We start from the raw sequence: 26942 nt of genomic DNA on the forward strand, positions 1-26942 counted from the left end.
CTATGCTGCTTAACTGGTGGGCACGAGCTCTCTAGCCAATGTTCAGAGACATGCGGCATGGAAGATGAGATTACGGGTGGTCTGTGGGGACAGAGAGCCCGGGCGATCTTATGGCGCACGATGCATTGGTTCTCCACATACACCGTCACTGCTGGGATGTATGCCCGATGGGCTAGAAGCACAGAAATGCACTAGGATCTTACATGTATTCTGATTGAACAACTGACCACATCCATTAGGTTGGATGGAAGAGTGCGCTCTTGGTGGATTCCCCGCGCGGGTGTTCCCCAAATCCAGTTAGGTTGCAATGTTTCAAAGAGCTGGGGAGTGTCTTTGGCAGAGTTGGGTTGCTGAAGTGGGAGGGGGGTGATGGGGGAAATGTTGGGGTTTGTTTTCTAGGTCATGGAGCGAAAGGGGCAACACGGGCACAAAGGGTGGTTTTGGAACACGCGGTAGGAGAGGGGCTGCAGGGGTTGACTGTAGTGGAGGGGGGGTGCGACAGATGCCATTATAATGCGAGACAGATGGGTGGATGACAGAAGACAGTATGATGCGTGATACTAGATTATCATTTCTGACGTGGAATGTACGGGGGCTGAATAACCCCAAGAAAATAAGGCAGGTGTTGGCATACTTAGATCGGCATCGCATTGATGTCGCTATGTTACAGGAGACGCACACGGCGCCAGCAGCGCCTATGCGAATTGGGAGTAGATGGGCGGAGACGGTGTATTATTCATCGTACTCTTCTTATTCCCGAGGGGTCATGATACTGATCAGGAAGGGGGTACAGTTTGATGTGGACAATACGTATAAGGATGAGGTGGGACGCTTTGTTCTCGTGGTGGGGAGACTGCGGGGACATAAAGTGGCATTAGTTAATACTTATGGGCCAAATGTAGACGACCCGGACTTTTATACCGCGGTATGGAATAAACTGGGTGAACTGCCTGACATACCACTGATCTGGGGGGGAGATTTCAATATAGCACTGCAGGATGGGTGGGACAGGTCAAGTGACGCAATTGAACCTCACACTAGGGCTAGGAGAAAATTGCTGGCTATAATGGCTGATAGAGACCTTGCGGATATATGGAGAGCAAGGCACCGGGAGAGTAGAGAGGCGACACATACGACAGCGGTTAGTAATAGCTGGTCTAGGATAGATTACTGGTTGGGATCTGAGGCAGCGCTCCTGTGGACGAGATCCGTGTGCCATTTACCTAGAACCCTATCGGATCATAATCCAGTCAAACTCACCATTGAGCTGCCGAATTACACCCCCCCCCCGTTTAGTTGGAGTTTCAATGCGAGAGCGCTGACTGACCCTTTATATGGTGACGCAATAGGTAAGGCTGTGACGGAGTACTTTGAACTAAATGCGCCAACCACGGAGGACCCTGGGTTGCTATGGGAGGCGTTCAAGGCTACCATTAGGGGGATCTGCATTGGAACAAGTGCTGGAATATTGAAAGATATTCGCCAGCAATTGACATCCCGTGAGGAGAAAATTCGCAAGTTAGAAAGAGAATACGAGAGTACACAAAACACTAAGCTGCTGGGCGACATACGACACATTATCACTGAATACCAAACGCTTGCAGAGGACGAGCTAAAGTACTTATCGAAGCGACAGGTAGCCAGAAATTATGGCGAGGGTGGTAGGCCGAGTAAAACACTAGCAGCCAAAATATGTGCGGTAAGAACACCACAGATAGTGCGGGGGGTGAGGGGTGAGGACGGGGACATGCAATATGGGGCGCAAGAAATCCTACGGGAATTTAGAGCCACATATGGTAAATTGTACGAGACACAGCAGACGGCATCGGAAGAGGAGATGGGGGACTATCTAGAGGAGGTTGCGATAGCATGGCTGTCGGATGCACACAGAGAGTATTTAGCGGAACCCATCACAGTGGAGGAGGTGTCGGAGGTGATTAAAACGCTACCTAATGGGAAAACGCCAGGCCCAGATGGGTTCACGGGTGAATTCTACAAGGCATTCATTGACCAAGTAGCACCCCATCTGGTGAGGATGTACGGACATGCACATGATCAGATGCTGCTGCCGGCCACACTGCGTGAAGCGCTTATCATTGCGTTACTGAAGCCAAACAAGGACCCTGAGAGTTGCGAATCGTACAGACCTCTATCTCTAATTAATGTTGACGTGAAGATTCTGGCCAAACTATTGGCGAAACGGCTACAGCCACTAATGACCCGATTGGTCTTGCCGGATCAGTCGGGATTTATCCCCACCAGATCCACCACGCACAACACGCGAACATTATTTGCATTGTCGCACTATCTGCAGCCAACGACCAGGGCGGCTGCGGTCCTCCTGGACGCTGCAAAGGCATTCGATTCCCTAGAATGGCCATATTTACACAAGGTGCTGCGGCGGATGGGATTTCCGCTGCGCTTTCTACAGTGGATACAGCTGCTGTACACGGCCCCGACGGCACGAGTTAGAGTAAACAAATTTGTGTCTGACCCGATACCTATCCGAAGAGGGACGAGACAGGGCTGCCCGCTGTCCCCATTGCTCTTCGCGCTGGCGATGGAGCCGTTAGCGTGCAGAGTGAGGCAGAGGCATCACTACTCGGCGCTGCAGTTCCCTCAGCGGCCGCTCCATATATCGCTCTATGCAGACGATATGCTGCTGTATGTGCGCGATCCTGAAGTGAATTTAAATGCATTACTGCGGGAGTATGTTCGATTTGCACAGACGTCCGGGATAAGCATTAATTGGGCGAAATCGGTCATTGTCCCTTTATCGGACACTACCCACCCGCATCAGCTGGACTACCCAATTGAATGGCAATCGGACCCGGTGCGATATCTGGGAGTGTGGTATCATAGGGACCCGGAGGTGGTGATTCGAACAAACTATGGCAGGGCGGTAGGAGCGCTGGAAGGGAAAATAGACAGATGGATACAACTGCCACTGTCATTGGCAGATAGGCTGGCCATTGTCAAGATGGTCGTCTTACCCAAGTTGTTGTATTTATTCAATAACATACCGATACAACCACCGGCCGAAGTGTTCCGTAGAATATCTGCGATGGTGCTTAGACTGATTTGGGCGGGTAAACAAGCCAGGATTGAACTACGAGCACTGACGCTACCATATGCTAAAGGTGGGTTTAAAGTGCCGGATTTCCTGCTATGCTATTTATGCGCGTAGGCGCAGTTTGCACACTACTGGTACCATCCTGTCCCGTTCTTGACACACACGGCGGTGGAGGAGGGGGATGCGGCGCCCGTTCCGCTGCGGGCAGTCCTTCCGCATGTGCGCGCTCCGCTGCATAAGCGCGATATAAACACAATAGATACGACAAATAAGGTGTGGCGGGTAATGGGGAGGAAAGCATGTAAACTGCCTTTATACGCGCCGGCTTTACCTCTATTGCACCATCCAGAACTGTCGGTGACGCGAGAGAAGGTGGGGATGGGGCTATTGCGGCAGGTAGGCATGACAGCGATGGGAGACCTGTTTCCTAATGGTACGTTTCAGACACTAAGCGAGCTTACATATATTAGTAATCAAACGTTGCTGTTTAGGTTTACATATTACAGATTGCAAAATGCACTGAGGTCCCTCTACCCTTCGTTTCCTGAGGAGCCGCCGCAGATGCTGGCGTTGCAGTTTCTGATAACAACACCCACTGCCACTAAACTGGTGTCGAGACTCTATAGTAAATTGCAAGAAGACATAGCGGGAAATACACAGAAGTCAATGGACAAATGGAATAGCGCATTAGATGACCCACTGACACTGTAAGAATGGGAGGTAGCCTGTTCACTGACTGAAATGCTGACACCTAATGGCAATCTTAGAATGTTGCATTACAAATATCTACACCAGACCTATTATACACCAGCTAGACTCTGCAGATATGGGTTGCGGGAAGATTCGCGCTGCTGCAGATGTGGGGAGGAGGGAGCAGACTTTTGTCACCTGGCTTGGAGATGCACGGCGGTGGCGGATTATTGGGTAAGGGTGGTGGGGATGGTGGGCGAAATGGTGGGAATAGAGCTGGTATGTTCAGAAAAGACTTGCTTGTTGGGGATTCTGCCTGAATTGCGCTCTCTGAAACGTAAATTTACTGTAATTGCACTCTTGCTGGCTAAATGGCGAATATCGCTATACTGGAACAGTAGGCTAGCGCCCACGATTAAGCAATGGATCAAAGACTTAACCTTTTGTAAGGACACTCTCAAAACGTATGAGGAGGAGCTTCCAGGGGGGTCGAGGCCCCGAGATTACTGGGTGTACTTAATTGAATATTTGCAACTTCATCCGATTACGTGATAATGCAGGACTAAAGCGGGATGATGCAGAGGCTTACTATTATTGAGAAACTACCCGCAGGGGACTGATATGGCCCTGGCGGCTGGATGATATTGTAACATGACCTATTTGTTTTGGTTTTGTATGTTGAAATGTTGATTACATTTCCAAAATGTTAATAAAAAAAAAAGAAAAAAAAAAAAAAAACTTGAATCCAAAGGTGTAATAGAAAATTGTACCTCATCAATAAATAATCCCCTGTTTCCTGTAATGAAACCAGACAATTTATACTGTCTAGTATTATACTACAGACATTTAAACACATCTACTTGCACATTTGCAGTACAAAAAGCACACAGTGCCGCACTAATGAATAACATCATGAGTTAAGACATACAAAACAACACAAGATATCTCAAATGGATTTTTCTGTCAAATAAAGCACCTGGAAGCAGGTATTTGATAGCATTTTCAGTGCTGGGCTCACAGAGGCAATTTTGTCATTTGGCTCAAGGGTATAAGAATAGTCCTGGGCTGTTTTCAGCCACAGTGACAGTGTTACTTCAAAATGTTGATGAGTAGGCATTGTGCTATGTAGATGAAATATACCTGACGGATGATGAATTAACGAAATACTTAATGGACAGAGCCCACTGCATAATTTTCGGATTTACTCACATGGGCTACAAATTTAACTTACAAAAATCTAATATTGCTTATCTCAATGTCCTATTTTTAGGATATGAACTGTCAAGTGAAATCAAAAGCCTGGCAACACATTTCTTAGAACAATGGGCATTGCTCCAACCTCCAATGACTATAAAAAGATTACAATCCATTCTAGAAATTTTTTATTTTCGCAGCACATATATTTTGGATTACGCAGAATGGGTAAAGCCGTTTTACGATTTAATTAGACCTGACTTTTTAGTAACACATTGAACACAGGAACATACAAACATTTTACAATCTGTACAAGCTGACACAATATCTTCCAAATATTTACACACACGTGTAAACACGACCAACCTGGTGATCCGTGTGGTTGCTGGACCAACCAGGTATACATACATCACATTCAATGAAGGTGAAATAGTACCCATTGCATATATATCACATTTGTACACGAACGTAGAAATGTGTTTTGCACCTACTGAGAAAATACTCACAGCAGTACAGACTACTGTAGTGAGAGAGAGAGCACTGGCTCAGGGTAAAAGCATAATTGTCGTAACCCGGGTACCGTCCTTAGAGGCCGTTACCAAAGTGAGCATTCTAAATTCCAAAGTTTTACATCAGTGATGGATACAACAGGCTAACTCTCTCACTGCAACAGATGTAGATTACAGATTTGATTATACTCTACAAACAAACATTTGTACAGTATGAACAAGAATATACTTTGCCAAATGAAATAATGCCTCTAGATCAATATGATTACATCGTTTACACTGATGGGTCTGCCCAGCCTGCCGTAAGGACTAAACACCAATATTCCGCAATGTGCGCAATTGTAAAGGGGCGCATGCATGATGGCAAGTTCCATCCTGAAAAACACACACACAGTACCTAGGGGACTGTACAGCACAGCTGACAGAACTCAAAGCCCTGATAGTGGCACTACTTAAGTACGGATCATATATTCCCCACACTTATAGTGTGTGATTCGTATTGCTGTGTCCAGTCATATAACAAATACCTTCATTATTGCGGCCAGAATGGATTTTGAGATTCAAGGGTTGCACAATTAAGTACAAGTTGCTCTGGGAACAGGTAGCTAAGCTGAAAGAGTGCTTGCCATGGGCTCAAGTAATACATACATTGAGTCATCAATATGTTGGTGTTTACCTTGCAGGGAATTCCATGTCTGATGAAGCTGCTAAGGCAACAGTTTGTACTGCTGCGTTACTGCAATCACTTGTTCCAGTACTTGTGGCTGTCAACGCTGTGTGCAACGACACACACCTGCTGAAAGGCTTTCCACTCAACTCCTACAAGTTAGGTGTACAAAACATACCATATGGTCAGCATCCAGGAGTGGGGATAGAGTTAAACTAAACACTTATCACAGATTGGGGTTAATACTAGCTGCACATGAGGGTCTGGGTTCAGCACATGCAGGTATTACTGCATCAGCACTATTGGTGGCCTGGTCTTCCTAAACAGAAAAATGACTTTGTCCTCAAATGTTTCATCTCTCAACAGATGAAGGGCTCCACCACAGTACGTCCACCACAGACACGTCTTTTTATTTCTAATAAACCTTTGGTCTGTGTCTATTTGCATCACTGTTGCCCCTTATGATCACCCAGAGCTTACAAGTACATCTTGGTGGCAGTGAATTCATGCTCTAGATTCCTGTGGATATGGCCACAGTGGTCAACTGATGTCCAAACTCTTATTAAGGATTTGCGAGTCTCTATTGGGACATACGCAATTGGCACACTACTTTCGACCAGGGTCCGGAGTTTAGCTATCGGGCTAACAAAGAAGCTGTGGGAAGTTTGAGTGTGACTGTGTGGTACTTCTCCCCCTATCATCCTGAGGGAAATGTAATAGTTGAGAGGAAAACACAATACTGAAAGCAGTCCTTAACAGCGAGGGTACTAGGTTCAGGTCGCAGTTGGGCACATCACCTATATGGGGACCAGAGGGCACTCAATGCCATGCCAAGAAGGGTGGTCGTACTCCATATGAAATCCTGTTTGGGGTAAGAATGACAAGGAGGAGAGGGAAGACCAGTCCAGGGATACATCTTTACGCCTCAAGTCATCTTTCACCCCTCGTATTGCAGCATGAACATTGGAAGTGGCCACCTTCGAGTAGGCAGTCATCCACAACTTTGAAGCCCTGCAGAGGCCGGAGACGCAACCATTTATGAACCACAACAACACTGAAAAAGAAGCGCTACAACAACCTAAAGAAAATAACTCCCTCATTATCAAACCAGCGGATAAATGGGGCGCCATAGATTTTATCAGATGAACGAAACTACAAAGTATTAAGAAAGTACATCATTATAGAAATCCTGAAGGAAATTACCTCCTTAGTGGGAGAGGGCTTAGCCAACAACTGGATCTCGAAACAGGAAGCTGACTATCTGGTTAAAGATCAACCCATCACACCATATTTCTACATACTCCTCAAAATACATAAACCCACACGTCCTCCCCCAGGCAGGCTGAATGTATCAGGGATCGGATCCATCTTAGAACCCGTGTCACAAATCTGTGATTTCTATCTCAAATGGCTAGTACAAAAGATGCAGGTCTATTTACAGGATACACGTGACGTCATAATCCTCATGAAAGATATTGATTTCGACCAACAAAGTGAGTTCATGCTGGGACTTGACATCGAGGACGTGTACAGAAACATCCCTCAAAGAGACCTTGAGGGTTTTGGAAGAAATTCTTTTTGGGGAAGAATAGCTGTACCAAACCCCAAGAGCCTTCATCCTCAACCTGGCCGAAATCGCCCTTACCAAAAACTTCCTAGAATTCGAAGGCACCCTTTACCTACAGACCCACAGTACTTCCATGTGGAGCATGTTCGCCTCCAGCCTGGTGGGATTGTACCTTGAAGCGTTTGAGAACACTAACATCTACAACTAGGGGAACCCATGGTCTCGCAACATCAGACTATGGCGGAGATTCATTGATGAAGTCCAGGTGACTTGGACAGGTGACGAACAGTCGGTCCAAAGATTCTTAGAGTGGCTGAACAGTTGCAACCCTTTATTGCATTTCACATCTACAATGACCAACACAGTACTACCACTCCTGGATCTGGTGATAGAACCAAAAGACAGAAAGCTCTCAACTCGGGTCTACCACAAACTCACGGACAAGAACTCCCTACTCAGTTTTGAGAGTTTCCATCCTAAATCACTCACAGAGAATTGACCAGTGGGGCAATTCTTTTGACTTCGACGTAACTGCACGGACAGAGCCCCCTTCAACAAAGAAGCAGAACACCTGACAGAAAGACTACACAGGAGGAGATACAAAGAAAAGGTGGTGAATAAAGCCAAAAAGAGGGCTATGAACACGAACAGGGACAACCTATTGGAGAAGGTGGAAAAACCAACCATCACTAAACCAGTCTGTGTCACGACCTTTAAAACAGCCTCACACCATATAAAACGGCTCATACTGAAAAGCAGGTGCATATTGAATTCAAATGGGCTTGATGTAGATAAAACATTTTTCTCCTTTAAGAGAAGTGCAAATCTGAGGGACATCCTGGTCAATACTAGACCCCGTTCCACTACACCCAACAATACACAGGTACCCAGGGCATTACCTCCCATCACAGGACACACGAGTGTGGTTCATGCGGTGTATGCCACTTGACCAAGAATTCTAAAAGCATAGATGTGGGCCTACAATATCCATGGCAACAGGGGACACATACCAATTGTAACTTGGAAGGCTTGATTTACTTCATTACATGCCCATGCAGAAAACAGTGAATAGGCATGACCACAAGAAAAGTGAAAACACGGATCATGAAGCATAGAAGCACCATTAGGTGCCAGAAGTCAAACACCAAACTCACGGCACATTATTTGGAACAACACCACACAGTTAACAACCTAGCCTGGACCGTGCTGGACAAACCAAGGTTCACTCAAACATAGGAGACAAAAAAAGATTACTCCTAATAAGAGAACAGAAATGGGTGTATAGGCTTAAGAGCCACGAGATTGGATTAAATGATGATATCCTGTGTAATACCATAAATGGATAGGTGTGAACGAGACCCATGTCATTCCTTATCATCCACCACCAAGTCTCTTAGACATGTGTCCTGGGGGTCTAATCAATAAGAAATAATATCACCCGCTCTGTACCGATTAAATGATCCTTTAGAATAATTTAAAACACTATTGCTTTTCTTAACACATGGCTTCAGTAATATAGATCCCATTCTCTAAGCGCAGGGGCCCCCACGGTGGGGATGGAGCAATGATGCAGGGGCCCTTTCCTCTCCCTGTTCATCCCTCCCTATTACACCTTCAATACAGTCAATGCCCCTTTGCCTATAGTCATATACTGTACCATAAGTGTTTCACACTACGCCTTCCAATCACGATGCTGTATGCCACATTTCAGCACTAGTTATAATATCAAACATTTTCTTGGTCAGCGGTGGTTGTTGATAATTAACCTTCGATCCTTCCCCCAGGTGCATAAACAACATGATAGATAAAGTTTTACCTTTCTGAATTGAGCAACCACGTCCCTGGTGACGCAGTGACATCATTACACGTCATGACACGATCACGTGACTCGAAGCTCGATGTGTGGCTGGAAATCGTCTCACTACGAGAGGAGAATCAGATCTGCACATTGCCACCTTCACGGCGAGAGTTGGACAGTTTCCAGGCAGAGCTACCCACCTTGATGAAGTAAGGAGTTGCGGGGGGTGTCCCGTGGGGCGGAACCATGGCTAGAGGCCTCTCGCTTGAGTAGCGACGATGGCCCATCATTTTAGATCACATTATCGCATTACTACACAGGGTATGTTTGATCACCGACCTTTACTAACAGGTATTTCACGGGGTAGTATTACATCATTAAGCGAAGGGCCAACAGACTGCCTAAACAATAAATGGTACTGGTAGTTTCGGGGCGCTACCAAGAGGTTGATTCACAACATAGAGAACCTCACTGACTCACGATGTACGACTTGTTTAGACGATCAATTTTAAACGACACCCACCACTGGATCGTATCTATCATCATGACATTACATGCTACTGTTTAATCCATTTTACCTATGTTTTTATTCTCCACTAGAGTTTTACTACAGGGGGTCTCTCCCATTTATTCACCAGTTTTAGCACTACCTAGATGAAACTACGGGGGTTGTTTTCGTGCTACACAGGTTGAGTGTGTGCAACGGATGTGTATAGGACCCTTTGTCCAGCGTAGTATGATCACCTGCGATTGTTTTATGGAAAACTATCGTATTACTGCATGATATGTTCTAGCATGGACGTATAGACAGTTCTCTAGACCTATTGGGTTAGCTTAGGTGGAACATATGGGCCTTCAATGATGAGAGCGATGAAAGGGTACCTGGAGTGTCTGCGTTTGCACACCTGTCAGCTACCCCAGCACAAGTAATTTACTTTTATTATCCTTGTGCTTTCCCTAAGGGATACAGAGTGTGTGTTACTTAGAGGTACCCTCTCCTTGGAAAAGACTGATTCCTAGGATACAGAACCGTGGTACAGAGGGTAATCACGTGTTGGGATCCGAAAGGGTCCTGAGGAATGCCGGTGTGACCCAACACTAGGCACTTTGGCAGTAAGGAGGGGTGAAGGAACTCTTAAAACCCCTCCTATCACCACCATCCTTCATGTTTTTAAGCCTACCGGTGGTTCCAGGAATACATTGTTGAGCAGAGACACCACCGAGCTAGTTGTAACCTTCACTGAACTTTTCTTTCGGTGATCCCAATGTTTATTTGTATATATTTTTCTGTTTGTGTTGTCTTCCTCTCTCTTTTGCTCCACCCCAGGAGATGGTCTGCACAGGAGTGTATTGAAGCAAGCCCGATGATGAAGCATGTCACAATTTTGTGAGTGAGGGCAGTATTTTTACAAGGGAACACCTTTGGACTGCAATCCACTACTCATCTGTGTGTGTCATAAGTAAGAATGTGGGTCCCAGACCTCGATAATGTTGGCACAGTGGCGACAGACACACCATTTGACATGATTGAACGTTTGCCTGTTTTACAGGAACTAAATGAATTCTGGGACAAACAAAGCAATGATCAAGTAAAACGTACCACCACTGGTGAAGTGAAGGTTGTACCGGAAAGACCTGGCTGGGTCCTGAAGAACGGGAATATGGTCAGAGAAAAAATTGTGGGCAAAAAAGAATTTGGGCCTTTACCTGTCCTGGCTGTTGAAGGTACTGGAACTGTACTCCTTCTGCCCCTTGCCGTTCGCAGAGACAAAAGGTTTGTCTCTATTGATCTCATCAAACCACATTATGTGGCAGATGCTCAACAGTAGGATACGTGGCATCCTGGGTAGCCACCACTCTCTTCACGCTACTGTGCAGGAAATTCAGATGGATGCTTTAATATCCAAAGAAGATTCCTCTCTCCATCAAAAACAGTAAACATCAATGAAATACTACTTTGCCCTGTTGAAACAACAGCAACTGTACAATCGACTAGAACAGAGACACAAATTTCAATTTGACTAACAGAAGAAAACAAGATCCACATCAGTATACCAAAGATTGAGTCATCTCCTGGTTCTACAAAACCTACTGAGCTGCCAAAAATAGAAAGGACGGAGTCTGGCTACTTCGTGGACTATGACGATTTCTCTCCAGATTCAACTGAACTTGAGCACTAATCCTACCGCCTCTGCCTTTCAAGCCACAAGTGTGTGCTCTCTTTCTTTGGCTGAAGAAGACATACTTTGTTACTCCCTGGTTACACCTTTGGATTACAATTGGGTTACTTTTCCTGGTCCTCTGGATTGGTTTGGTGACTGTCTTTTTCCTGCTTCTGAATGGACAATATCTGCCAGAACGCTCTGCAGTACAACTTGTGAACTTGGTATTGAAACTGCATGCATCATCACACCGTGAACAAAGGCACCTGTCCCTGGTCAACATTACAGCAGTTCCGGTTCCAGAAGGGATAGTGTGGGACAGGGTATTGTTTGATGTGTATGGTCCTACTGAACTTTTACAAATTCCATATTTGTTTAAAATTTCTTTAAATTATATCATCACCACTAGTACATTCTCTTATGATTGGGACATTGATGCAGTACATAGTATGCTAGAAGATCTACATCAGTCAACTGTGTTTTCTTCTGATGAATTGTATGATGGTACATCTAATTATGGTCATATGTTCTGTTATCAACATTACCAACCACACGGATGAGCGCCACACCTAAGACATTAACTTAGCATTGCGCCTTTCCCCTTTATTTTCATCAGGGTAGGAGACCCCACAATTAAAGTTATTTTTGCTGGTGCTCCCAACCCTGTTTTAACTCACATAAACATCACACACCACTTATTCATCTACACTCACTAAATCTCTCACCTGCATGGCACCAAACGGCTATTTGGAAAAAGATCTCCACCAAAGTGCCCCTTATCGGGAGCCCGTCAGGCATTGCAGCGCTGGCCAGACGAGGAGCAGCCCGATGATGAAGCATGACATTCCAAAGAAATGGATTCCCATCTCTTTGACTCTGTAGCCTACTGTCCTTTGTCTATTTCTGAATTTTAGATCATTCAGGAACAGCACAACTTTAATTTTCATATCAACATTATGGTCACCATTTTCTGCATAAAGCAAGCATCCCATGTGCTGTTTGTCATTACACCCAATGAGAACACTACCCAACACCACCGAAAGGTAGTTCAAAAGCACTTTCACAGACATTTGCCTATTTTTCTGGTTTTACCACATCAGACCCAGCCTCATACTTCTACAGGCTTGCACCTACACTTGCAAAGAAAAACATGCTAACAAACACCAAGCTAATATACTCTTCTTCTTTTCTCTTCCAGCTGTCGGTACAGGGGTTTCGACCTTTGGAAAGACACAATAGATACAGTCTGTTTGGGGATCAAAAGATTGGCAGGTTCAGGGAATGGAGGCCTTGTTTAGAGCATGCCTAATACCATATCAAATGATTTTCCTGAACAAAACCGTGGAACAAACTTCGTATCTTGGAATAGCCAAGATGAAAGATTTGAACACACCACATTCCCAAATTCGCACACATTTCGAGGATTGGCAACATTTCACACAATACAGTGAGTATACACTAGAAGCAGTGCTATGCAATGGCTCTTACAATTCACCAGACCCCAATTGGAAGAGATGGTTGGTTTGGTCTTTATAGACTAGACAGTCCAGATTCCTGAGTAATGCCGAAGGGTTTAAGATCAATAGGACTGATATACGTTATGAACAATTAGAACACTCGGGTGGTGACGTCAAACAGTGTTTGGAAGTTGTGCCTTGATTGGCTAAAAACCTCAACACCTTCTCAGGTGAAGCAACACTTGTCCATTTTGTCTGATGACATGGATCGCAGGGATTTCTTACTAGATCCCATGTCAAAGCACTTCTTATATGCCATATACAATGAGCTATGGAAGGCCTCTCAGCAGGAAGCTGTTGAAAGACTGCATAAAATTGATAGGATTAATCTAGAAAAGGGTTTGGCAGTGGTTGACAATGGCAAGACCGTGTTATCTTCTAAGATATATTCATTGGCCAACATAGTGTTATCTGCAATTGACATAATACAACAGGACATGTCTATTTTACAGCATGTGAAGAACCAGAACCTTTTGGACCTGGCGGCACAGGGTACGCCCTCCGTCTTCTGGGTTCACCTGCTTCGTTACACAGAGACACGGGACACTCTGTCCGCGTTAGAAGATTGGATTTATTTAGCTGCAGCTAGTACAGTTATCCTAGAAGTACACAAAGTAGGTTCTCAGGAGACTGCCACTTCACTCTGTGGCGCATCAGATTAAATACTATATAATACAGAATTATTAACAAAATACACGCCCCAAGCAAAGAAGAAAAGAGCCAATAGGGTAAGTGAAAAACAAAGCGGAACCAGTAAGAAGGGTTCGAAAACAGAAAGATCAGATGACTCGAAGAGACCTCTCCTCTAACTGTATTTGTCATCCCACCCCGAACTAATTTATTAACAGATTACAACTGACTTGCAGGTGGTGAGATACGTTTGTGTGTATTGGAGGACAGGCCTGACACAAGAGAATGCTAGCAGGAGACAGTGAAGGCCAGTCGATAAGATATGATCGGGTAAGAATGGTGTGAGCCTACAGATAGTTGGAACAGGGATTAGGAAAGCCAGACACGGATTAGTGTACTCGGCTAGTCCAAACATCAGCTTCACAAACAAGGCCGAGGACGTATTTCAACACCAAACTACGGGAAAAGCAGAATAGACTTCGTTTGCCGTGCTGCCTGAGTAATGGCAACACAAAATGGCGGCGGGTTACAAAATGGCGGGTCGATTCGATCGTGATCGAAAATCGAAGTTCCTCACATGGACAGTCACAACTTTGGTCCATTAAGTCATTAACCTGGAAACTTCAAACATTGTGCTCAGGCCACGTGCTGTGACGTTATGAACAAGTCCAATCTGTTTCCTTCATACGATCTCTCTGAGAAACAGATATTAGTGGCACGTAGAGATGCAAAGTATACATTGTAAAATTAGAACAGTTACCTTTCACTGTTGCCAAGATGCCTTCCACGGATTGGATAATCCATAGTTACATCACCTTACCAGTCACAACATTCCAATTCCAATATTGTCTACAACGAAATTAGGTAAGCAGATATGAAGCATTAGGAGAAAGATTTGTGCATGAATACTGGAAATTAACGTTGAAGTTCAGGTGCAGGAATGGGGATACTGACGTTTTTCTGAGTGTTTCCGACTGTGAGAATGCTTTAAGCGGGTCAATGACATTTTTTTCCTGGAGTTTTATATAGAACGAACTAGACCCAAAGGTATCAGAGAGCTTTACATGAGCACCAGTTGCGTTACAGATGGACACATTCATTTTTGCTAGGCACGGGGAGATTAAGTGTTTTGCCCAGAATCACAGGATGTTGAGCATCTCTGGTGCGACTCGAACCGGGTTCTACTGCTCTAAGGTCGGCTGCTCTAGCCCCACTCCAACCCAATCCACCTCACCCCAATCCAATCCACCCCAATCCAGAAAAATCCAGTCAGCCCCACACCAGTCCACCCCACCCCACCCACCCCACTCCAATTCACCCTACCTCATTCCAGTTCACCCCACCCCAATCCAACCCACCCCACTGCAATCCAATCTACTCAACTTCAATCCACCCCATGACAATCCAATCCACCCCACTCCACTTCACCCCACCCCACTCCCTTCCACCCACTCCATTCCCCCCACTCCATTTCACCTCATTCGAGTCCAACCCACTCGAATTCACCCCACCCGGCTCCAGTCCACCCGACCCTAAACAACCCCACCCCATTTCATTCTATCCCACTCCAATCAAATCCACCTCATCCAGTCCATTTCAATCCAATCCACCCCACTCCACTGCAGACCTATCTACCCCACTCTATTCCAATCCACCCCACTCTACACCAGTCCAATCCACCCCACCCCAGTTGAGCTCACCTCACTCGATCCAATCCATCCAGCCCACCACACTCCAATCCGTCCCACTCCAATCCTCCCCACTCCAGTCCAATCCACCCCACCCCCATTCCACTCCAGCCTACTCCAATACAATCCACCCACTCTAATACAATCCACTCCCCTCCAGTCCAATCCAACCCCTCCACTCCTCTCTAATTCACCCCACTCAAAACCACCCTTCTCTAATATAATCCACCACACCCCACCCCAAACTAATCTAATGCACCTCACTCCAATCAAATCCACCTCACCCCATTGTAATCAACCCCACTCCAATCCAATGCACCCCATCCAGTCCACTCACTCCAATCCACCCCACTCCACCCCAATCCACTCTACCCCAAACTACTCCCAGTCCAATCCACCACTTAAGAGACATGTAATGTGTTGGTTGCAAACTTGTCCTGTTATCTGAACGGTTCACCGTCTGCCGTGACTGATTTTCAAGCTTCTCGCTAATGGGAGTTATTTGATGCTGAACGATTAAAGCTGCTGTGGAATTCAATTAGGCATCGCTTATCTGGTGATGGTTAGTTCCTTAGTTACTTGTTGACACAAGTATTGTTTCCACCGGCCTGCAGAGTTACAGAGGCAACACTGTGGCGTTCGATAAATGATTCCGACATATGCTTTGATTCTCTAGGCAAACTGAAAGCCATGCTTTTTCAAAAGGATGTGGCCTTAACATCCGCCAGAGACATTTGATCTCCAGGTTGCGAGGTCTTCATCCGAGATACAGACGCTACTTCATATTAACTTCTCACTGCATTTTTGGGAACTAGTCCACCTTATCTTCAAATTGTCTGATACAAAGGGAATAGCACACTTCTTTAAATGTACTGGTTCTGGATTGGTTAACACCTTTCAAACAGCTTTTGGAGTTATATCATCATTCATACACTCCGTACTAAGAAGCGTTTTTGGAGGTCTTCCGATTGTCCTGCTACTTGTGGCAGGGATTTTGATTTTAATTATGCTGCTCTGCAATGGATGTCCCAATTCAAACCGGAATAGAGACAGCCAGGACTGGGTGTAGTTAGCGGAGTTTCGTTCCGCAGAAGTCAGCGAAGTGACAAAAAATCTCCACTGAGTTCCCCAAGTGGCGGAGTGAGGGTGAACTGCCATTTGCGCTGACCTTCCTGCTGCTTGGTTAGAAATTCTACTCGAGCGGCAGCTCGTGCTCACCAACTTACCATTCACGAGTGGGGAAAAAACTCCACTGTACTATGTGGTGTGGAGTTTTCTGCACTCCGCGAGCTCCACGGAGCATGGAGTGCAGAAAACTCTGCAAACTCTGCGAACGGAGCATAGATCACCGCCCAGGGCTAGAGTCAGCACTGGCTGTGTTGCTATGCTGTGAGCACATGATACACTGCTTCGGCACACCTCGGCTTCGAGAACTGAATGATCATTGGTTCTTGTTGTTTAGGCCTGTTTGGCCTCACCGTGTACAACCTGTATTCCACTGCCTGCTTTGCAGCCATGAATGCATCTTAAATTTCTGCCTCGGATCGCAATTGGGTGCATCATTGGACATTGAGATACGAATGGGCCCTTTGAAGGCACAGGGGTAAAGTTGTCCCCAGGGTATTCCTTTGCTACTGAACGCATTCTTTAAGCTACCCTGGGATGCTTTGGCTCCTGGTGAATTGCATACCGGTTCTGCGGAACACTTACAAGATGTAGTCCCTCCCTCGGCGGCTGCTGTGGGAACTGGATAGAGCCACATTTGCTCCATAAACCTGCTTCGAGGTGCGCCTCTGGGAACGTGGTCTGTGGTTGCCAGAACCATCAATGTTGCGTCTGCCACTCGGGAACACATGAACAATTGTTTTTTCTGTTTGGTGGGAACTATTTGGCCTGTTTTCAATCAAAATAAATCAAAACGATGTTTTCTGCTTTTATTCTGGGCACCGTGGCTTTCTGAGTACTTGGGGTTTCAAACAGTATAATGACATTTAATGGCTTTTATAAGTATTTTAAAGGGAAGCTTACAATTAGATGATTTTAAAAGTGGCTTTAAACTTTTATAGTTAAATTTTTACATGGCCTGCTGCCTTTTTAGATAACGTTTTTAGGTCGACCCTTAGTATGAGGAGTGGGTGTTATGTGCCCAAGTTAGGCCTATGTAGCAACGCTGTACATTTTTTTACAGATGTGCATGCGTGACAATATTGAATTAGTATAAATATTAAATAAAAAGCATTTCCGGGGTTAGCAGAGGAGACACTTCAGCTGCAATTGAGGGCCCCTGCATGCTGAGGCTTTGCCAAGCAGCTGCCTGACATCTCTGTGAGGAGTGTCGAATTTGTGACCAGGACAGGGTCCTACATTCTCTCCCACCAAGTAATGGGGTTGGATCGTCCCATGGGGGGATTGTCAGCTCTGCATCTACACATACTCTAGACACACATAGAGTAGGGTTTGCATAGGAGGAGTACACCTGATTACTAAAGAATACAAAAAATTGGCAACCAGGCAAGAAACGGAAACAATGGGCGCTCAATAAATGATATGGGGCAATATTCTTGATGCAATTGTATAGGTGCTCCCAAGAGAAGAGGGGTCGGCTGCAAATTCCACCCCAATAATCCCTTCAAAGAAGAGAATAAAGGAACAATACAATTCTTCCCTGAGCACTCAAAGAGTAGGTAAGAGTAGGTTAAAAGTCAATTAGTAACAACAATGTTTCTTATTATCCTTGATCCACTTTATTTCTTTGATATCCATTCAGGGACTCCACATCTGATGTTCAAAGGTACAGTTCCAATCAATGTACAGCTTGCAAATATAAACATGTGACAAAACAATATTCCACAGACAGTATTCCACTGCCAACACGTGCTTCGTCGTGTGTTATCTCACACCTTGACTTCTTCAGGGCTGATGCGGGAGAGAAATCACGTCCATAGTAAACCTGATGGCATCTAAAACACCAGTATGTACACTGAGCAACAGTAACCTAGAACCCACCAGTAGTAGACTCACGGGGTAGGTCCAAAATTCCAAAACCATACAATCAGTAAGGCGTTTAAAGAGTCAACAATAGTAAGGAGTATTCTGTGCGGCTGGAGAGTAATCCGGATGGCGTGCAAACTGAATGGTTTTAGGTTACTATTGCTCAGTGTACATACTGGTGTTTTGGATGCCATCAGGTTTACTATGGACGTGATTTCTCTCACGCATCAGCCCTGAAGAAGTCAAGTTGTGAGATAAGACACGATAAAACATGTGCTGGCTGTGGAATACTGGCTGTGGAATATTGTTTTGTCACATGTTTATATTTGCAAGCTGTACATTGATTGGAACTGTACCTTTCAACATCGAATGTGGAGTCCCTGAACAGATATCAAAGAAATAAAGTGGATCATGGATAATAAGAGACTTTGTTACTAATTGACTTTTTACCTACTCTTTGAGTGCTCAGGGAAGAATTGTATTACACATGATTACTACCTTGTATTATATGCCTGCATACATAGACTGTCTTAGCACCATGGTGGAACTGTATCTGTAATTGAATGTACTGTTAACTTTTGATTGCTAGCTTGTACTTGTGGCTTGTTATGCCTTCCCAGATATATAATGCGTCCCTCTTCTTTGTAGGATTACTATGCTGCTATGCTAATCTGTTTATACATTGATGCCCTCACCTCGTGGGGTATTAGGCTGTGCCTTGTTATTCTTGCAGTTTGTTAGTGATTCCTTGTAATTGTTTCCCCTAATTGTGTCTAAGGGAGGCCAGGTTGGCAAAAGAAAGAGTAGGGATCCAGAATTGACACAGCTGCTGAAGTTGGTTTTGGCTAAATTGGTCAATAAGGGGGGCTCAAAAGTTTCAGGGCCAATATCAGAGCGGGAGGAAGACTGTGCAATGGCATAGCGCCCTGGGGGACCTATGTTCCCCCCAGGGCTGCCTTCCCACCAGTCAAGCTAGGGCAAAAAGCAGGCGCGAATTCCCTTTGATAATGTGGGTGAGGTGGTACCTGCTTCCCCACTAGTTACACATGATGCTCCCTCAGCTCCCACCCCTAAACTCCACCCAGCCCCCCAAACACAACAGAATGGTGGGGAGAGTAGGGGGGAGAGCCAAGTTGGCCATCAAATACAGTCTATTCCCTCTGTTTTCCCCAGGCAGAGCATACCCTCACCACTCAACTGCAGAATGCGGCTGAGTCACAGGGGGCTTATGCTGTGCTCATAGCCCTGTCCTTAGGGACAGCGGACCTTGCAGTGAGCAACCTCAGGACAAGACATTCAATCCTCTTGTAACGGCCCTGCTGCACCACTTCCCTGCCATCCATAGTGGCGCCTGCCCAGGAGCAGCTGACCTCTCTTTCCCATTGGCAACCAACAGACTCACAGGATGCTACTGCCTAAGCTTTGATATCGGTGGCCCAGTTGCTGTCCAAGTTGGCTGCTCCTGTGCACACAGTTTCACCACTCCCCCACTAGCTGACTACCCCCTGGGCCACATCCAATGATATTATGACAGCCATTGCAGCCCTTAAGAAACAGGTGGAAGCCGTTGGTATGTCACGCCTTAGTGAGAAGGTGGGTGCGTATGACAAGTGGTCAGGTGACTCACAGCCACTAGTTGCAAAGGAGCTGCCTAGCGCAGAATCGGCTAAGAAGGTTGACCAGAGTGGGGAGAAAGCGGGTTCTGCTTGTATTTCAGCTTGTGGAGGACAGGAAATTTTTCTATCTAGACTGAAGAAGGTGGCCTCACACGTACCAGTGCATGTGAAAGAAAACATATTTAAAAGGGAGCTTGTTGATATATTTTCTTTGCTAAGAGCTAATAGAAGGGAGTGTGAACAAAAAGATAAAGTCAGTAAAGATGCTTCAGTGAAGGACAAGAAACCCAAGGTTGAGGAGACTATAACAAATTGGTTAATCAGGTTTAATGTTTACATGTCTGTTATGCTGGAGAAGAAGCTAGGGGTTTGGACCTCGATTATATTTCATTCTAATAAGATATTAAAAGTACAGCATGTGTATATGGGTAAGGCTCGGTAAGATAATTACCGGGATTTTAGGTGGGCAAAAGTAGAGGATCCGGATATAGGTTGGGACCAGACAGAAATTAACGTATGGCTAGAGAGCGTGAGTAACAAGACCCCATTGAAACCGCTTTTTCGCCGGCAACATGCAGGAGAAAGCAAGGGCTCATTATGGGCCTTCAATAGGAAGGTTTGCACGTGCCCAGCAGGATCCTGTAAATACAAACACATCTGCTCCTTTTGCGGCCATCAGTCCCAACTAGAGTTCAAATGTAACAAAGAGACAAAGGAAAAGAGGGTGTTAAGCTTTCCAGATAGCCCTGAGTTTTCCTTCACGGTCCAGGCTGATTCATTGGCTGAACTTGTACCTGAGCGAAGACACTGCAAAGTTGTTGTATAAATGTTTTTCTTCATGTTTTAGGATTCCCACACTCAGAGTGGCTCCCATTCCTCACTGTAACAATTTACTTTCAGCCTGCATGCATCAAGATGTGGTGTCCAAGATGATAAAGAAAGAGAGGGCTTTGAATAGAGTGGTCAGCCACGTTTCCTCTTCATCCTTTGAGACCTTTGTCTGTTCTCCTTTGGGCATGGTTCCTATTAAAGAACAAGGACAGTTTAGGTTTATTCATAACCTCTCGGCCCCCAAGGGTTTATCAGTGAATGAGGTTATCGACCAGCAGTTATGCTCAGTGTGGTATGCATCAGTAGACCAAGCACTAGCATTGCTGCATGAATTTGGCCAGTAGGGACTGCTTGCAAAGACTGTTATAATATCTGTATTCTGGCTATTCCCAGTGCAAAGCAAAACCAAAGGAAATGATGGACGGAGTGTTGAACATTGCAAGCACTCACCCCCAGTCAACTGATCTGGGTTTAATCCATCACCGTTCTTTAGCCCACTCTGCCACCCCAGTGCAGACATGGCCATATGCAAATCAGTCTGACCCTGTGCCTCATGGGAACAGTCCAGCCCGAATTGCCAAGCCATGTCTTCCCTGGACCGGAAACAAGCTTCCTAGGACGGGTTTCTGGCATTTCAGCCGTCTTCAGCCAGACTTGCTTGAATCCAGTGGCAAAGTGAGCAAGGGACTCACGTCTGAGCATACTCTGCCAACTTATGGCGAACAAAGCAAAACCAAAGGAAATGATGGACGGAGTGTAGAACATTGCAAGCACTCACCCCCAGTCAACTGATCTGGGTTTAATCCATCACCGTTCTTTAGCCCACTCTGCCACCCCAGTTCAGACATGGCCATATGCAAATCAGTCTGACCCTGTGCCTCATGGGAACAGTCCAGCCCGAACTGCCAAGCCATGTCTTCCGGAAACAAGCTTCCTAGGACCGGTTTCTGGCATTTCAGCCGTCTTCAGCCAGGCTGGCTTGAATCCAGTGGCAATGTGCACCCCAAAGACTACCACCTCTTGGAATTCCAATTTGCAAGCTCTTATTACTATAAGTGTCTGCTGATGGGTTGTAGTGTGTCTTGCACTTATTTTTAGCAGATCAGCTCCCTGCTACAATGGATATTCACCTCATGCACAGGCCACAATGACTTTTTGGTATTGTGGGCACCAGATTCTGGAGTCTGCTTGTGAGTTCTGAACACATTGCCTTCACTTTTCAAGGAGTTAAGGGTCACCATAGCACCAGAAAAGACTGTAGCTCCTTCCACGAGTCTTACCTGTCTCAGTATTTAAATTGATATGGTGGCTCCCACGTGAGAAGATTCAGGCATTCGAGCAGTTGACTGACGCTGTGCTGGCTTTGATAAAAGTAACCCTCCATCAGCTTCAGGTTCTTGTTGATCGGCTGAACTTTGCTCTGCGGATCATTCCCATGGCTCACCCCCTTTCCGCGGTCCATTGCAAGAGCAATGACTGGCCTCAAAGAAAAGCATCACCATACACAGCTATCTAGTGAGGTAAAGGAAGACTTAGGGATATGGTTCACTTTTTTACAGCAATTAATATGGCCTTTGTGCCCAATTTCTAACTGTGCCCTAGGACTTCTCACAGACGTGGTGGGCAGTTCTGGGTTTGAAGTTATATTAGAAACTGAAAGGTGTAGGGAGGACTGGCCAGGGCTCAGGCATGACAGCAGCATCACTAAGAAAGTTGCCTTCTTAGAGCTTTACGTCATTATAGTAGCGGTTACCATATGGGCAAAGGTTCTCAGGGGTAGCAGTGTGATCAATTGATCTGACAACATGGCAGTAGTAGAGTCTATCAGCAGGCAAGGGATTTCTTGCAAGTTTGTCTTGAGATTGCTGAAGCATATAGTCTTACTGTGCTTGTAGTCTAACATTTTGTTTGCAGCTAAGCATGTGCCTGGCATTCACAATAACACTGCTGATGCATTATCTCGCTCCAAGCTGTAGCAATTTCAGGGTTTCCATCTGTATGCGGCAGAGGAGAACACAGAGTTTCACCATATCTGTGGAAAAATGTAGTCCCGCCTTACCGGATTTAGTGGCGGCCTCGCTTGCAGGGTGCACGTGTTCAGGTTATGAAGTCTGATTTCTGCAGTATACGTTTTTCCTGCATGCACATAAGTCCCAGACATGATTATAGCTGATACCATATGTCTTTTTCTGGGTAACCTCAGAGAATAGGGCAAATCGGTACCTTGTGCACGGGTCCATCTCTCAGCTATTAGGTTTTGGGCTAAATTGAAAGGCACAGGGGACATGAATAGTTCCTTTATCATCAAGACAGCATTAGCGGGCGGGCTAGACTCGATGGCTGTGAAAAAGATGATTGGAGTGGGCATGGGGCTGCAGCTCCTGGCCACCTCATCATAGCCCTTCAGGCAGCTTGGTGTTTGGGGGCGGTGCCCTGGTATGAAGGCAAGGGACAGTGAGGCGGAACCGCCTCCCACAGATGTAGGTGGTTTCACCTGTGTTGTCCAATGGCGTTTGGGATGGCGGAAGGTCTGTAGTGTTGTGGGGATTCAGGAGTCCATATACTGCACTCTTTATTGAGTAATGTTTTCTTTATCACAAGTGCCTAATTCTTTATGATGTGTTGCTATTGTTTGATATAAATATAAGGGATTTTGGGGAATATGTATCAAAAATCCAGTTTGCGATTCCCATATAGCGATTTTTACTGAATTGCTATTTGCAAATCGCAAAATGCTATGTTGGTAACAATTCGCAAAATATTAGCGATTCGGAAAAAATCGCTATCGCAATTACCAAATCCCAAATTTGCGATTCCGTAATTGCAAATTCGCAAATAAGAAATCCCAAAATTGCGAATCTGCCATTCAGGAGCAGCATGATGACATCACAACCAGGAAGTGTGCCTGCCCTTGCTATTTCTGAGTGCCTGAGGCTGCGTTAGAGGCTGGGACCAAGAGCACACCACTCTGAAGCCCTTCTGGAGAGCAAATACATCCATAAATCCACCATGGATATGCAGGAAAAGGCTAAGGAAAAGTAAACAGACATTTTGTGAAAAAGAACTGGAGGTCCTCATTGAGGAGATGGTGAGGAGCCATGATCAGCTGTTTGGCAAGAAATCTCTACACATCCCTAAGTCGGAGAAGAGACAAATCGGCCTGGACATAGAGGCAAAAGTAAATGTCATTGGCTCAGCCAAGCCCACACCAGACAAGGTAGGATGCATGCTAATTCACCCCTGACCCATTACCCTCAAACACCCCACTCAGGAATGACTCAAAATCTAAGTAGGATAGCCACTGCATGCCGCAATTTAGTGAGCACCCAGCAATGCATCATAACGCAGTAAAGCATTGATACAGAGTACCATATCTGCAGTTGAGATACACCAGTAAAAGACCAACTCAAGCACAGCATTTAGGTATACCAACTGAAGTAAATTTATTTTGCAAATAACAGAAAGCAGGACACAGAATAAGTAGTTCTCTTGTATTCACGGATGAACCTGCGACACAGGGTGAGGATGCATCAATTGATGAGGCACCGCAGCTACAGGACCAGGCAGGGGGGAGGAGTCTGACCACGCAACACAGACAACAACTTCACCAAGACCACGCCGTTACACTGTGGCTCCACTACAGGAGTTGGAGGGAAGAGTGCAAGTCATCCAGGATGAGCCACAGCCAAGGGACGAAGAGCAGGCACGGGACCAACATGACCAGTCTCCTGAGCACCGTAGCGACACCAGTCGCATGAGATGCAGAACAAGGGCACAACATACCGATGTCGAAGGAGACAAATCCTCTGTCTTCTCTGGGCTGGAGAGCACAATGGTGAAGGTGCGGCGGCTGCAAGCAAAATGCATGCAGTCAATGCAAAGGCAGCTGGTGTCTGTTAATCACAATTTGACTGACATAAAGGATGGCATCAGGGAGCTAAACCACACTTTGGCCGAGGGGAACAAGGCATGTGCAGACAGCATGAAGGACATGATCATAGCCATCAAAGAGCTCTGTGATAACATGTAGAGGGACCATGCCTCCAGACATAGGGAAAAGCAATGCCTATTTACCCGTGTGGATCATGACACTAAGGCAGTCAACTGTCTGTGCAATGCCACAGCTGTCCTATCTAGATGCACAATGGGGGATATTATCAAGAACGTGTGATAACTACCGCAAAAGTAGCTTAACGCAACTCTTCAAATCGCAGTCTATCGCAGGAAAATAACACTGTGTTAAGGTGGTATTACCAACACGGCGGCACCATGCGATAGACCCACCACAATGCATGAAATGAAGGCGTTAAAATCAACACAACGCGGCAAAAATGCAAAACACGAATGCAAAAAAAGCGGCTAGGATTCAAATCTCGATACAAAAATCAGCAAAACCCAGCCACAGGCCTGCAATCCCCACGCGACATGCAAGAAAATGCACTATAAAAGTCGAGGAAAAAAACACATACAAAAGCCAAACAACAGTGAAACACAATGGAGTCAGCCGGAGCAAGTGCAGAGGACAACCAGAACTCTACAAGCCCCCGGAGGACCAGCCTGGTAACTCAGGGTCAGGGAAGGGCAAGAGAAGAAGAGTAGGAAGAAAAGTTTCAGTCCGCAGGAAAACAGGATCCTGATAACGGAGGTGATAGAACACCATCAACTACTGTTCGTCACCTGCACTGTGTCACTTGCAACTAAAAATGGAATATATCACACCATCGTGGACAAGGTGAATGCAGTCGGAGGGCTGAAGAGGACAATGGAAGAGGTCAAGAGGCGCGGGAATGATGTCAAGCGCAAAACCAAGCAGAAACTCGCAAACAACCAGAAGGCAGCAATGCAGACTGGAGGTGGCAGTCCAGCGCCACAGGAGGAGCTGGACGAGATGGAGGAAATGGTGTCCACAGTCATCAGTGGGGAGACGGTAGCAGGAGTTGGGGGCCCGGACACTGCTCAACATGACCGGACACAACAGCAGGGACTGGGGGAACAGGGGGAGAATGGCACAATGACACACATGCACAAGTAAGCATAGCACAGTTACGGACACACCATGCCCCAGACCCCCAACTCCCACCAAGAGACCAATGTACTCAAGTATGCAACATCTCAGCACTGTATACGCACAGAAGCCAGAGGCACACCGCATGTAAGGGATATGGGGCAGCTAAATCAGAGCTGCAGGGGTGACTCCCCCAAAATGCGGCACACACACATCACATGCAGAGCACACCAACACTGACAACAATGTGGTACAAACAGCAACACATTCATAACAGAACAGAGGACACAACTGCTGCTGCTTGTGTGCAGAAACTGGCCAATCACATATGGCATCGCAGGGAAATGTGAGTTGACAATGTACATGTACAAACACACATTCGTGATGTTTTCGAAATGTCCACTGTCCCGCATCATATAGGCAGCCCCCACAAACAGTCACTATGTAAACTGTCATTCAGTCTGAATGTGAACATGTACAATGCATCAAAACACATGTCAACACAATGTTAAACTGCATCTCCCCTTCACATTGCAGAGGAAAATTCAACACCTCCTGCAGAGCAGTCCCAACCTCTCTTCTCTGATGACGAAGAGGACCACCACACCTTCAACTCCGATGCCCTCCAACAGCTCGTGGATGGCCTCCACAGCCCACTTCCAGGAGCAGGGCAGCCCAGCTGCTACGAGCAGAACCCATCCCCTGCACAGAACACACAGCAGGCAGCACCCACCACCATGGCTGCCTCCTAGGACCCCCACAACGAACACATGGCCTTCCAACGCCATTTGTTGGGGTGCCAGGAGAAGCTGGCTGAACAGGTACAGGTGGGGTTCGACCGCATGGCAGCCAAACTAGACGCCATACGTGAGAGTCTAAGTCCTATCAGGGACCACTCACAGTCCCTAACGGACACCGACACTCCACTACATGCCTTCCAACGAACCATGGCTGAAATCGCCAGGGTCCTGACTCTGCGACAAGAATGACTGTCTAGTCAGAGT

Source organism: Triturus cristatus, chromosome 7, assembly GCF_964204655.1.
Source record: "Triturus cristatus chromosome 7, aTriCri1.1, whole genome shotgun sequence".
Taxonomy (NCBI): Eukaryota; Metazoa; Chordata; class Amphibia; order Caudata; family Salamandridae; genus Triturus; species Triturus cristatus.